The sequence below is a fragment of the Salminus brasiliensis genome, chromosome 12 (assembly GCF_030463535.1).
Source record: "Salminus brasiliensis chromosome 12, fSalBra1.hap2, whole genome shotgun sequence".
Classification (NCBI taxonomy): Eukaryota; Metazoa; Chordata; class Actinopteri; order Characiformes; family Bryconidae; genus Salminus; species Salminus brasiliensis.
Genome location: NC_132889.1, coordinates 10,453,253 through 10,462,205, shown reverse-complemented (window position 1 = coordinate 10,462,205; position 8,953 = coordinate 10,453,253). Strand labels below are relative to the sequence as shown.

The 8,953-nt window shown below is 36.8% G+C and overlaps 1 long non-coding RNA gene across 1 annotated transcript; it reads left to right on the top strand.

The window, feature by feature from the left end:
• The first annotated feature begins 246 nt into the window (after positions 1-246).
• Positions 247-1,777, top strand: LOC140574071 (uncharacterized). Its single transcript, XR_011980702.1, has 2 exons — positions 247-416; positions 1,266-1,777. It is a non-coding gene; the product is annotated as an uncharacterized lncRNA (long non-coding RNA).
• Positions 1,778-8,953: the final 7,176 nt, after the last annotated feature.

Below are 8,953 nucleotides of genomic sequence, written 5' to 3'. Positions count from 1 at the left end.
GTATATTTTTTAAAATAACTGCAGTTTTTGTGCTTCTCAGACTGTGAAAGTGTGTTTCGGCACAATTATGACGAATACGTGCACCTTTATCCTTTTTTTTATCCTTAAACTTCTTAATTAGTAGGGTACAGACAGACTTGAGAGACAGACAGACTTGAGAGACAGACAGACTTGAGCTTGAGCTACCGCTAACGCTTGGAGCTACCGCTAACGCTTGTGGGAAATCCTTACTCCAGACCCAGTCCTTGGAGGAATCACTGTCTCCGTGTTTAGTTTGTTCTTTCTGCTTTCTATCACTTTCTAGCGCTTTTCCTCGTAACTGCTTTTAGATTGTGTTTACAGTCCACAGGTTTATTAAAAAAGCGGAGTACCCCACAACAACAACTTTATTTCGGTGCCTAAATCAGCTGAAAGCGGTAAGTTTGTGTTTTATTATGGCTGTTGCTGGGCTTTTTGAGTGTGAGAAGTGTGGCATGTTTAGTCTAGACCCTTTTCCCACCGCTAGTGATAATGATAGTGTTTGCACTAAATGTGAGTTAGTTAGCTCTCTGGTGGAAAAGGTGGACCAGTTAGAGGTGTGCATCATGGGGTTACTGAAGGATAGAGAGCAAGAGTTGCCCCCCGTTGCCTCAGGGAGAGCTAGCACCCCCCCCCACTCCGGCGTTAGAGCCCTCACAGCGGGGCGAATGGGTGACGTCTCGGCGGCATAGCCGGAAAGCTAAGGCTAATGCTAGCGCAAAGGCCGAAGCTAGCCCACCGGAACACCACGCTCCCCCCCCGATTCGCGTGTCAAACAGGTTTGCCCCGCTCAGCGAAACACCCGCTGAGGAGCCTGTTCACAGTACTCTGGTCATAGGAGACTCTATTGTTCGACACGTGAAGATAGCTAGTCCTTTAGGGGCTCCAGCAGTGACCGTTAGCTGTTTACCGGGAGCCAGAGCTTTTGGTAATTAATGTTTCTTAGATAAGGGCTGCAGGTCCAGGGGTTCGCGGACCCAGGGAATTGTAGTACTCTGAGATGCTGGAGCTGTCGTCTCGCTGCTTACACGCGATCACTCAGGTTTGTTGACGGTGGAGCAGATAGATGCTGGTGTTCTCAGGGTACGCCCGTGTCCGTGTTACCTTCTGGCTCTCTCCTTTTAATTATGCTGTGATAATCAGACCTGCCGGAGTCATCAGACATACCCAGATGCTGATGATCAACATTCTCTGCACTCCATAAAATTCCTCTTAGAACTAACTTCTCTCTCTTTACCTTCCCCGAGTAAATGGCCACCCAGCCCGATCTGCAGGAAGATTGCCCGCTGAGGTCCCCTCTACCTGCATCTAACCAGCTGCCACCTACCAGTCCAGCCAGCGGGTCCCCCCCAACCCGCCACCACCCATGGCTCACCCGCCAGCCGCTGCTGCCTGTTTGGTGGCCGTGCTGAAACCTAGATGGACTCGTGCCTGTCTGACACTATTAATATCACCACTATTAACTTTCTGTTGTACCTGGTTTGGTAATTTTTATCATTAATGTTTAAAACAGTCTGGCCAGAGGAGGATGGGTCCCCCTTGTGAGTCTTGGTTCCTCCCAAGGTTTCTTCCTCCAGCTCTGAGGGAGTTTTTCCTTGCCACTGTCGCCGTTGGCTTGCTCACGGGGGTCTTTGACGCTTCATGTTATTTCTTCTTTCTTCTCTGTCTCTGTTCTTTATTAAGTAATAATTATGTAAAGCTGCTTTGTGACGACAACAGTTGTAAAAAGCGCTATACAAATAAATTTGACTTGACTTGACTTGAATTACAGTCAAACTGCAAGAAAACTGCATTGAGCTGTTAAATCCTGTCTTGATTTTAAAAGTGACTTTCTTTACTTCAAATCGTGTTACTCATAGAAAAACAGCACTTGTAAAACGTTTTTATCAAAGACTGAGCAAGTGTAGTGATTTGTATAGTTTTTCAAATAACTGCAGTTTTTTTGTGCTTCTAAAACTGCGAAAATGTGTTTCAGAACACTTACAAACTACAACAAACCTTGTAATTACAGTCACTCTCCAAGAAACTGTATTGAGCTGTTAAATCCTGTCTTGATACTAAAAGTGACTTTCTTTACTTCAAATCGTGTTACTCATAGAAAACAGCACTTGTAAACCGTTTTAATTCAAGGCTGAGAAAGTAGGTTGATTTGTATAGTTTTTTGAATAACTGAAGTTTTTGTGCTTCTAAGACTGCGAAAAAGTATTTCGGCACACTTTTAAACTTCTTATTTACAGTCAATCTGCAAAAAATTGTGTTGAGCTGTTAAAACGTGATTCTAAAAGTAAGTTTTTTTGACTTGATATCGTGTTTCTATGTAAAACGTTTTAATTCAAGGCTGAGCAAGTGGGGAGAATTTTACAGTGTTTCAAATAATGCAGTTTTTGTGCTATTAAGACTATTAATAAGCTATTAAGAATTTTTTTTCGCACACTTACAAACTACAACAAACCTCGTAATTACAGTCAATCTGCAAGAAACTGTATTGAGGTGTTAAATCCTTTCTTGATTCTAAAAGTGACTTTTCTTACTTCAAATCGTGTTTCTCATGGAGAAACAGCACTTATAAAACGTTGTAATTCAAGGCTCAGTAACTGGGGTGATTTATATATTTTTTGAAATAACTGCAGTTTTTTAGTGCTTCTAAGACTGCGAAAATGTGTTTCGGCACACTTACAAAGTACAACAAACCTCGTAATTACAGTCAATCTGCATGAAACTTTATTGAGCTGTAAAATCCTGTCTTGAGTCTATAAGTGACTTTCTTTACTTCAAATCGTGTTTCTTATGGAGAAAAACACTTGTAAAACGTATCAATTAAAGGCTGAACAAGTCAGGTGATTTGTATAGTTTTACAATTAACTGCAATATTTTTGTGCTTCTAAGACTGCGAAAATGTGTTTCAGCACCCTTACAAACTACAACAAACTTCGTAATTACAGTCAATCTGCAAGAAACGGTATTGAGCTGTTCAATCCTGTCTTGATTCTAAAAGTGACTTTCCTTACTTCAAATCGTGATTCTCATGGAGAAACAGCACTTGTAAAACGTTTTAATTCAAGACTGAGCAACTGGGGTGATTTGTGATTGGTGATTTAATTGAAAACAATTAACTGTCGTTTAATGAGTTTCGGCACACTTACAAACTACAACAAACCTCCTAATTACAATCAATCCGCAAGAAACTGTTTTAAGCTGTAAAATCCTGACTTGATTCTAAAAGTGACTTTCTCACTTCAAATTGTGTTTCGCATGGAGAAACAGCACTTGTAAAACGTTTCAATTCAAGACTGAGCAACTGGGGTTTGGTAAAGTTTGGTAAAAAAAAAAAACCAAATGAAACAGCGCAATCCTGATCTGCAACTATTTCTGTGAATTTTAGCTTGACAAATGGTGGGCATGTTGTACACAAATACATCCACCCTCAACTTCTTTTGAAACCAGTAGTTTGCCTAATTTATTTTCACACATTTGGCCAATTATTTCAAACATTTTGGGGTTAAGCTAAACATATTTTACCATTAAAAGAGGTTTTGAAGAGACTGGAAATGTACTAATATGGTATTTCAAATTGATATTCTAATTAAGTCACATACAGAATGAGCAAGCCAAAGGCAACAGTGGCATAGAAAAACTGCCAAGTTGCAGTAAAAAACCTTTGTGAATGTAAATGTTATTAAAATGTTATTGAAAGCATGACCAATTGGGTTGTGTAGTAGATTCTGAATGTGTTCTTTTGTTTGTCCTGTCCCTATTAAACGGCCTTCCTGTACACAATGCCATAAACGCTCAACTTGTCGTTGTAATGCAGAGAGCACAGTGTTGAAAAGGTGTTTCTGCACACGGCAAAGTTGATGAAAAGAATTGCTTTAAACTGCAGAAACAAACACCAAAAAACGTTCTCATTACAGTGAAACAGCTAATTATTTTACTGTAAAAACACACTCCTGCTTTTAAAAGTCATATCGTGTTTCACATAAGGAAAAAGCACCTTGTAATTCCAGGCTGATCACGTATCATGTACTGATTCATATCTTGTTTTTCACGATACTTCATATCATGTTTCTCAAACAGCACTTGTAAAACGTTTCATTTAAAGACTAAGCAAGTGGGGTGATTTTTATAGTTTTTCAAATATCTGCAGTTTTTGTGCTTCGAAGACTGCAAAAAACTGTATTGAGCTGTTAAAACCTGTCTTGATTCTAAAAGTGACTTTCTTTACTTAATATCATGTTTCTCATAGAGAAACAGCACTTGTGTGCTTCTAAGACTGCGAAAATGTGTTTCAGCACACTTAAAAACTACAACAAACCTCGTAATTATACTCAATCTGCAAGAAACTGTATTGAGCTGTTAAATTCTGTCTTGATTCTAAAAGTGATTTTCTTTACTATACATGCTGTTTCTCATAGAGAAAAAGAGCTTATAAAACGTTTTAAGTCAAAGCTGAGCAAGTAGGGTGATTTGTAAAGTTTTTAGAATAACTGCAGTTTTTGTGCTTCTAAGACTGCGAAAGTGTGTTTCGGCACACTTATAAACTTTTTAATTTACAGTCAATCTGCAAAAAACTGTATTGAGCTGTTAAAACTTGTCCTGATTCTAAAAGTAACATTCTTTACTTGATATCGTGTTTCTAATGGAGAAACAACGCTTGTAAAACGTTTTAATTCAAGGCTGAGCAAATGGGGAGAATTTTACAGTGTTTCAAATAATGCAGTTTTTGTGCTATTAAGACTATTAATAAGCTATTAAGAATTTTTTTTCGCACACTTACAAACTACAACAAACCTCGTAATTACAGTCAATCTGCAAGAAACTGTGTTGAGGTGTTAAATCCTTTCTTGATTCTAAAAGTGACTTTCCTTACTTCAAGTCGTGTTTCTCATGGAGAAACAGCACTTATAAAACGTTGTAATTCAAGGCTCAGCAACTGGGGTGATTTATATATTTTTTGAAATAACTGCAGTTTTTTTAGTGCTTCTAAGACTGCGAAAATGTGTTTCGGCACACTTACAAAGTACAACAAACCTCGTAATTACAGTCAATCTGCATGAAACTTTATTGAGCTGTAAAATCCTATCTTGACTCTAAAAGTGACTTTCTTTACTTCAAATCGTGTTTCTTATGGAGAAAAAACACTTGTAAAACGTATCATCTAAAGGCTGAGCAAGTCAGGTGATTTGTATAGTTTTACAATTAACTGCAATATTTTTGTGCTTCTAAGACTGCGAAAATGTGTTTCAAGCACCCTTACAAACTACAACAAACCTCATAATTACAGTCAATCTGCAAGAAACGGTATTGAGCTGTTCAATCCTGTCTTGATTCTAAAAGTGACTTTCCTTACTTCAAATCGTGATTCTCATGGAGAAACAGCACTTGTAAAACGTTTTAATTCAAGACTGAGCAACTGGGGTGATTTGTGATTGGTGATTTAATTAAAAAAACAATTAACTGCCGTTTAATGAGTTTCGGCACACTTACAAACTACAACAAACCTCCTAATTACAATCAATCCGCAAGAAACTGTTTTAAGCTGTAAAATCCTGTCTTGATTCTAAAAGTGACTTTCTCACTTCAAATTGTGTTTCGCATGGAGAAACAGCACTTGTAAAACGTTTCAATTCAAGACTGAGCAACTGGGGTTTGGTAAAGTTTGGTAAAAAAAAAACAACCCCAAAAAAAACAGCGCAATCCTGATCTGCAACTATTTCTGTGAATTTTAGCTTGACAAATGGTGGGCATGTTGTACACAAATACATCCACCCTCAAATTCTTTTGAAACCAGTAGTTTGCCTAATTTATTTTCACACATTTGGCCAATTATTTCAAACATTTTGGGGTTAAGCTAAACATATTTTACCATTAAAAGAGGTTTTGAAGAGACTGGAAATGTACTAATATGGTATTTCAAATTGATATTCTAATTAAGTCACATACAGAATGAGCAAGCCAAAGGCAACAGTGGCATAGAAAAACTGCCAAGCTGCAGTAAAAAACCTTTGTGAATGTAAATGTTATTAAAATGTTATTGAAAGCATGACCAATTGGGTTGTGTAGTAGATTCTGAATGTGTTCTTTTGTTTGTCCTGTCCCTGTTAAACGGCCTTCCTGTACACAATGCCATAAACGCTCAACTTGTCGTTGTAATGCAGAGAGCACAGTGTTGAAAAGGTGTTTCTGCACACGGCAAAGTTGATGAAAAGAATTGCTTTAAACTGCAGAAACAAACACCAAAAAACGTTCTCATTACAGTGAAACAGCTAATTATTTTACTGTAAAAACACACTCCTGCTTTTAAAAGTCATATCGTGTTTCACATAAGGAAAAAGCACCTTGTAATTCCAGGCTGATCACGCATCACGTACTGATTCATATCTTGTTTTTCACGATACTTCATATCATGTTTCTCAAACAGCACTTGTAAAACGTTTCATTTAAAGACTGAGCAAGTGGGATGATTTTTATAGTTTTTCAAATATCTGCAGTTTTTGTGCTTCGAAGACTGCAAAAAACTGTATTGAGCTGTTAAAACCTGTCTTGGTTCTAAAAGTGACTTTCTTTACTTAATATATAGAGAAAAAGCACTTGTGTGCTTCTAAGACTGCGAAAATGTGTTTCAGCACACTTAAAAACTACAACAAACCTCGTAATTATACTCAATCTGCAAGAAACTGTATTGAGCTGTTAAATCCTGTCTTGATTCTAAAAGTGATTTTCTGCAAGAAAATCAATACAAGAAACTGTATTGAGGTGTTAAATCCTTTCATGATTCTAAAAGTGACTTTCCTTACTTCAAATCGTGTTTCTCATGGAGAAACAGCACTTATAAAACGTTGTAATTCAAGGCTCAGTAACTGGGGTGATTTATATATTTTTTGAAATAACTGCAGTTTTTTAGTGCTTCTAAGATTGCGAAAATGTGTTTCGGCACACTTACAAAGTACAACAAACCTTGTAATTACAGTCAATCTGCATGAAACTTTATTGAGCTGTAAAATCCTGTCTTGACTCTAAAAGTGACTTTGTTTACTTCAAATCGTGTTTCTTATGGAGAAAAAACACTTGTAAAACGTATCAATTAAAGAATGAGCAAGTCAGGTGATTTGTATAGTTTTACAATTAACTGCAATATTTTTCAGCTTCTAAGACTGCGAAAATGTGTTTCAGCACCCTTACAAACTACAACAAACCTTGTAATTACAGTCAATCTGCAAGAAACGGTATTGAGCTGTTCAATCCTGTCTTGATTCTAAAAGTGACTTTCCTTACTTCAAATCGTGATTCTCATGGAGAAATAGCACTTGTAAAATGTTTTAATTCAAGACTGAGCAACTGGGGTGATTTGTGATTGGTGATTTAATTGAAAACAATTAACTGCCGTTTAATGAGTTTCGGCACACTTACAAACTACAACAAACCTCCTAATTACAATCAATCCGCAAGAAACTGTTTTAAGCTGTAAAATCCTGTCTTGATTCTAAAAGTGACTTTCTCACTTCAAATTGTGTTTCGCATGGAGAAACAGCACTTGTAAAATGTTTCAATTCAAGACTGAGCAACTGGGGTTTGGTAAAGTTTGGTAAAAAAAAAACCCCAAAAAAACAGCGCAATCCTGATCTGCAACTATTTCTGTGAATTTTAGCTTGACAAATGGTGGGCATGTTGTACACAAATACATCCACCCTCAAATTCTTTTGAAACCAGTAGTTTGCCTAATTTATCTTCACACATTTGGCCAATTATTTCAAACATTTTGGGGTTAAGCTAAACATATTTTACCATTAAAAGAGGTTTTGAAGAGACTGGAAATGTACTAATATGGTATTTCAAATTGATATTCTAATTAAGTCACATACAGAATGAGCAAGCCAAAGGCAACAGTGGCATAGAAAAACTGCCAAGCTGCAGTAAAAAACCTTTGTGAATGTAAATGTTATTAAAATGTTATTGAAAGCATGACCAATTGGGTTGTGTAGTAGATTCTGAATGTGTTCTTTTGTTTGTCCTGTCCCTGTTAAACGGCCTTCCTGTACACAATGCCATAAACGCTCAACTTGTCGTTGTAATGCAGAGAGCACAGTGTTGAAAAGGTGTTTCTGCACACAGCAAAGTTGATGAAAAGAATTGCTTTAAACTGCAGAAACAAACACCAAAAAATGTTCTCATTACAGTGAAACAGCTAATTATTTTACTGTAAAAACACACTCCTGCTTTTAAAAGTCATATCGTGTTTCACATAAGGAAAAAGCACCTTGCAATTCCAGGCTGATCACGTATCACGTACTGATTCATATCTTGTTTTTCACGATACTTCATATCATGTTTCTCAAACAGCACTTGTAAAACGTTTCATTTAAAGACTGAGCAAGTGGGGTGATTTTTATAGTTTTTCAAATATCTGCAGTTTTTGTGCTTCTAAGACTGCGAAAATGTGTTTCAGCACACTTAAAAACTACAACAAACCTCATAATTATACTTAATCTGCAAGAAACTGTATTGAGCTGTTAAATCCTGTCTTGATTCTAAAAGTGATTTTCTTTGCTATACATGCTGTTTCTCATAGAGAAAAAGAGCTTATAAACCTTTTTAAGTCAAAGCTGAGCAAGTAGGGTGACTTGTAAAGTTTTTAGAATAACTGCAGTTTTTGTGCTTCTAAGACTGCGAAAGTGTGTTTCGGCACACTTATAAACTTTTTAATTTACAGTCAATCTGCAAAAAACTGTATTGAGCTGTTAAAACTTGTCCTGATTCTAAAAGTAACATTCTTTACTTAATATCGTCTTTCTAATGGAGAAACAACGCTTGTTAAACATTTTAATTCAAGGCTGAGCAAGTGGAATGAATTTTACAGTGTTTCAAATAACTGCAGTTTTTGTGCTTCTAAGCTGCGAAAGTGTGTTTCAGTCTTGATTCTAAAATTGACTTTCTTTAC